Source organism: Rattus norvegicus, chromosome 2 (assembly GCF_036323735.1).
Source record: "Rattus norvegicus strain BN/NHsdMcwi chromosome 2, GRCr8, whole genome shotgun sequence".
Classification (NCBI taxonomy): Eukaryota; Metazoa; Chordata; class Mammalia; order Rodentia; family Muridae; genus Rattus; species Rattus norvegicus.
The window spans coordinates 148573976-148579693 of record NC_086020.1 but is presented as its reverse complement, the minus strand read 5'-3'; the positions used below and the strand labels follow the sequence as shown (position 1 = coordinate 148579693).

Sequence of the window (5718 nt, the reverse complement as noted above, 5' to 3'; positions counted from 1 at the left end):
TCCTCTTCCTCTACCTCCTTTCCTTCCTTCCTTTTAGTTCTCTTGGACAGGGTAGCTCTAGGTCAGTCTTAAACTCCTAGCATAACTAAGAACAGGTTATAACTCTTGGTACTCCTGCCTCTACTTCACAAGTGTTGTGACTGTGAATTTAGCATATGCTGTCGTGCCTGGCCCCAGAATCTAAATTTTAATACTTATTGCACCTAGTGACCTAAAGTATTACAGTCAGTTGCAATGTTTCCTATTTTACCCATTGCTCAATAATGATGAGTCCATTGTCCAATTTTAAGAATAGACATGAAGTCAGAGTGGTAGGATTTCATCATTGCTTATGTAAACATGGGAAAGTCTCCAAAGCTTTATGGAGTTGAAATTTTCACTTACAAAATGAGACTTAAGATTAAATATAAAACATATGTACCAGAACCCCTCATCCAGATGGAATCCTCTCTATGGATATTAATCTATCCTCTTTCACATGCAATTATAGTGTTATCGTCTGGATATTATCATTTCATAGAAACCCAGAGGAATATAACAAAGCTCACAGCTTCCATTACAGACTCTAGGTTAAGGAGAGAGGAAAGACTCAGGTTTCTACCCACTCTGAGAAAGGAAATAATATGTGTACATACAATATCTTCAGACCAAGTTTCAGCACAAGTTCAGGCATTCAGGCTAAAGAACTATTTTACTTTGAAAGTACACAGAGAGTATCTTAATTAGAACTGACTGTTCTTTTTGAAGGGCCTGCAAACAGGCCCAAGCATCACAAACATGTGGCCAGTGGGTCTTGCCCCACCCCCTTTCCTCTTCCTTGCTAAAGCATTAGGTTTCTAAGTACTTCCACATTTCTAAAGCTATCCAGCAAGATCCATTTTCTTATTTGGAAGCTTCCTTATGCCTGACTCATTCCTGAACCTGCCCACCAAGGTCCAGTTTCCAAGCTTCATTATTTAGCTATACAGGTTAACATGTCCAATCAGGATTTACCAACTCAATCTAGCACAGATCTCTCTTTCTTCTTCTTAAAAAAAACAAAAAACAAAAAACATTTATTTATTTACTTATTTATTTTTACATTCCAGATTTTATTCCCCTCCCAGTCCACTTCCCTGAGAGTTCCATATTCCATACCTCCACCCCGCCACCTGCCCTCCCCGTGTCCCCCTCATCCCACAACCCTGTCTCCACAAGGATGTCCACACCCTACCCGCCCCACCAGACCTCCAAACTTCCTGGAACCTCCAGTCTCTTGAGGATTAGGTTCATCTTCCTTGACTGAACCCAGACCCAGGAGTCCTCTTCTGTATATGTGTTGGAGGCCTTATCTCAGCTAGTGTATGCTGACAGGTTGGTGATCCAGTGTCTGAGAGGTCTCAGGGATCCAGGTTAATTGAGACTGCTGGTCCTCCTACAGAGTTGACTGCCTCCTTAGCTTCCTCCAGCTTTTCCCTAATTCAACCAGAGAGGTCAGCAGCTTCTGTTCATTGGTTGGGTGCACATATTTGCATCTGATTCTTTCAGCTGTTTCTTGGGTCTTTTGGAGAGCAGTAACAATAGGTCCCTTTTTGTGAACTCCCCATAGCTTCAGTAATGGTGTCAGGTCTTGGGGCTTCCCCTTGAGCTGGTACCCACTTTCGGCCTCTTCCCAATGTCACCTGTTTCTATGCTTTCTGCTAGCCCTTAGGGCTTCAGTCCTTTTCTCCCACCCAATACCAGATCATGTTCCCCTCTCCCTGCATACTCTTTCTTTCACCTGTCCCTCCATCCCTCCCCCCTTGTGGTTGCTTTCTTCTCCCTCCCAAGTGGAACTGATGTGTTCCCACTTGGGCCTTTCAGCTTGTTGACTTTTTTGAGTTCTGTGGACTGTATCTTGGTTATTCTGTACTTTTTTTTGGCTAATACCTTCTTATTGATGAGAACATACCATGCATGTTGTATCTTAGTTACCTCATTCAGGATGACATTTTATAGTTCCATCCATTTGCCTGCAAAACTCAGGATGTCCTCGTTCTTAATAGCTGAATAGTATTCCATTGTGTAAATGAACCACATTTTCTGTATCCATTCTTCTGTCATGGGACAAAATCTAGAAAAGAGATCAGGAATTACAGATGTAAGTATCACCAACAAAAAACAAGAGATAGAAGAGAGAATCTCAGATGTAGAAAATATGGTAGAAGAGATTGAAACAACGGTTAAAGAAAATTCAAAACATAAAAATCTCTTAACCCCAAACATCCAGGAAATTCAGGACACAATGGAAAGACCAAATTTAAGAATAATCAGAATAGAGGAGAATGAAGATTTCTGGCTCACAGGACCTGAACACTTTTTCAACAAAATCATAGTTTTCCAACCTAAAGAAAGAGATGGCCATAATGGTACAAGAAGCCTACAGAACACCAAATAAATGAGACCAGAAAAGAAAATCCTCTCATCCCATAATAGTTAAAACACATAATATAAAGAACAAAGAAAGAATATTAAAGGCTGCAAGGGAAAAGGCCCAAGTCACATACAAAGGAGGACATATCAGAATTATATCAGACTTCTCAATAGAGATTATGAAAGCCAGAAGAGCTTGGTCAGAGGTCATGCAGACTCTTTTATTCTTCTTCAAACCACTCTTTCAGAGACACCTGCTGTTGCCTTTGTCTGATCAAAAAGCAGGACCCACCCACCCCCAAGTATCTCTGAGGTAATCAATCTCCTTTGTGTTGTGAAATTGATGGCTGGGTTTGTTCTGTGCTGACTCTGAGGCCCCTTCACTTTCCTTCCAGTTCAATATCTGTTTCACTAAAACAAGGCTGGAAAATGGAAACAGATGAAGTTAATACTAACTTAGAGGAGAAAATATATATGCAAATAATTTCTTAAATTTTTTTATATATAATTCTCATAACCTAGGTAAGTGTTTGGAGGGCAACTGAAAGGAATGTAAGAAGTAAATGGGAAAAAGGCTCATGCAAAAATTCTTTTAATAATTTGTGATTAAAATAAGTAGCCACAGTTTCATGCAGTATTCAGTTAATGTCAAGAAAATTAATAGAAGAGTTTATAAATTTAATATTCATTGCTACCTTGATTAGATTTAAAATCATTATAAAGCATATTTCTGGGTGTGTCTTTGATAATGCTTCTCAGAAAAGTTTACTGAAAAAGAAGATACAATCTGAACATGGATGGCACTGTTATTATTGGTGTGGTGCTAGACTGAGCAGAGTGGAGAAAATGAGTTTAAATTTCTCTACTTCTTGATAGCAAACACAATGTTGCTCTCTGGTTGCCATGACTTCATATAATCTCAAACTGTGAGCCAAAATAAATCCACCTTTTCTTGAACTTCTCATGTCAGATATTTTTGCAACAAAAGGAAAGTAACTAATATAATAACCTTTAGGGCCCTCACACATCACCAATAGCCTGCCTCCCCATGTGCTCCTACTGCTGCACTGCAGAAATGCTTCGCCTACTCTGTTCTTCACCAGGTGAGATCAGAGTCCTGGATATTTATTTCTCATCTCACTTGGATCTATGCTTAAATTGCAAAATCTGGTGTGAATGTTCAGACTGTAATGCCTTAATGTGTAGACCTTTTAGTCAATGTTATAGCTGTTAAAATTGGTCCACAGGGAAGGACAGTAACTATTGAGTAAACTTAGGGAGTTCCAGAGTAATAGAAGATGGGGTCCTGGTTGCAAAGTTAATTAATTTAAAGAATAAGTTCAAAAATATTGGAACTAAACTTGTTCAAAATGTTACCAAAAACACACATGAAGAGTCTGGGGATCACACTACCACTGCTGCTGTTCTAGCATGTTCTACAGCCATGGAGGGCTTTGAGAAGGTCAGGAAAGGGGTCAATCCAGTAGAAATCTGGAGAGATTATGGTGGTTGTTGATACTGTAATTGCCTAACTTAAAATACAATCTAAGCCTGTGACATCCCCTGAGGAACTTGTTCAGGTTGTTACAGTTCCTGAAAATGGAGACAGACATTGTAAATAAAATTTCTGAAACAATGAAAGAGATTGGAAGAAAGAGTGTCATCACAGTAAAGGATGGAAAGCCCCTGAATAATGAGTTAGAAATTGGTGAAGCATGAAGTTTGATGAAAGATATTTTTCCATATTTTAATGACACATCAAAAGATGACAAATGTGATCAAATGACAAATCCAAGATGCCTATTTTTTGTTGAGTGAAAAGAAAATTTCTAGTGTCCCATTCATTGTACCTGCTCTTGAAATTGGCAATGCTTATTGGAAGTCCTTGGTCATAATTGCTGAAGATAATGATGGAAAAGCTATACGTTCCCTGGTTTTGAACATGCTTAAGTTTGCACCTCAGGTTGTAGTCATCAGAGCTCTAGGGTTTGGAGACAATAGGCAGAACCATATGGCTATTGTTTCTGGTGGTATGGTATTTCAAGAAGAAGGGTGAAAACTAGATCTTGAAGATGTTCAAGCCCATGTCTTAAGAAAAAGAATGCATGTGTTGAAGGATCATGTCTTAACCAAAGATGATGACAAGCTTTTGAAAGAAAAAGGTGACAAACTCAAGTTGAAAAATGTATTCAAGAAATCACTGAGCAGCTGGACATCACAACTAGTGAGGATGTAAAGGAAAAGCTGAATGAGAAACTGGCTAACTTTCAGATGGAGTAGCTGTCCTGAAGGCTCAGGGGATATGTGATGTTGAAGTGAATGAGAAGAAAGACAGAGCTTTAGATGCTCTTGATGCTACAAGAAGGCAATATTCTAGGAGGGGTTGTCCTGTCTTGTAGTCATACCAGCCCTAGACTTATTAAAGCATGATAATAAAGATCAGGAAATAGGTATATAATTTATTAAAGAAGCACTCAAATCTCCTTCCATGACTATTAAGAACGACTGTGTTGAAGGATCATTGATAGTTGAGAAAATTTTGCATAGTTCCTCAGACACTGGCATGATGCTATGCTCAGAGATTTTGTGAACATGTGGAAAGGAGAAATCATTGATCCAACAAAGGTTGTTAGAACTACTTTACTGGATGCTGTTGAGATGGCCTTATTGGTAACTACAGCTGAAACTGTAATAACAGAATTCCTAAAGAAGAAAAGGACCTGGAATCAGCACAGCGAATGGAATGAAAGAGGTATGAGAAGTGTCATGTTCTAATTCCTAAAGTAGTCCTTTGCTCTTATCTATGACAGGAAGCTCAAAGAAGGTTCCTTATCAATAGACTTCAGAGAAGTCACCTGAAGAAAATGACTGAAGAGAGGGGCTGGGTGACTGATCACTATAACCACCATCACTTATTGCTTCTTTTGACAATATATAATTGTTTTCTGCTGTCATTGTTCATGTCTACAGAAAAATTATTTGTATTTTTGAATAAAGACAGTTGTACATTCATGGTATTGGGTGCAAGTGTCAAATACCAGTGTCCTGCTTTCAACTTAAATAACAATGGCGTTGTGACTATTTTGTTACAGTAAAGATTGTAGTGCTGTGTCACCACATGAGAAATGCAGAAGTAGCCTTTCTGTGGCAAGTGAGAATATTTGTGTACAATGTAGAGAAGTATTCAATTAACTGACAACCTATGTGTAACAAAATTTTGTTTGAAATTCAAAAAATAATCTTTAGAAATTGTATAACAAATGACTTTGATCTTTGAAACCTTTCCACTAAAATACTGTCAGGGATTTTCTTACCCTCAGATTGTTT

At 38.5% G+C, this 5718-nt stretch overlaps 1 pseudogene; it reads left to right on the top strand.

The window, feature by feature from the left end:
- Nucleotides 1-3439: 3439 nt before the first annotated feature.
- Nucleotides 3440-5399, top strand: Hspd1-ps34 (heat shock protein family D (Hsp60) member 1, pseudogene 34; annotated as a pseudogene).
- Nucleotides 5400-5718: the final 319 nt, after the last annotated feature.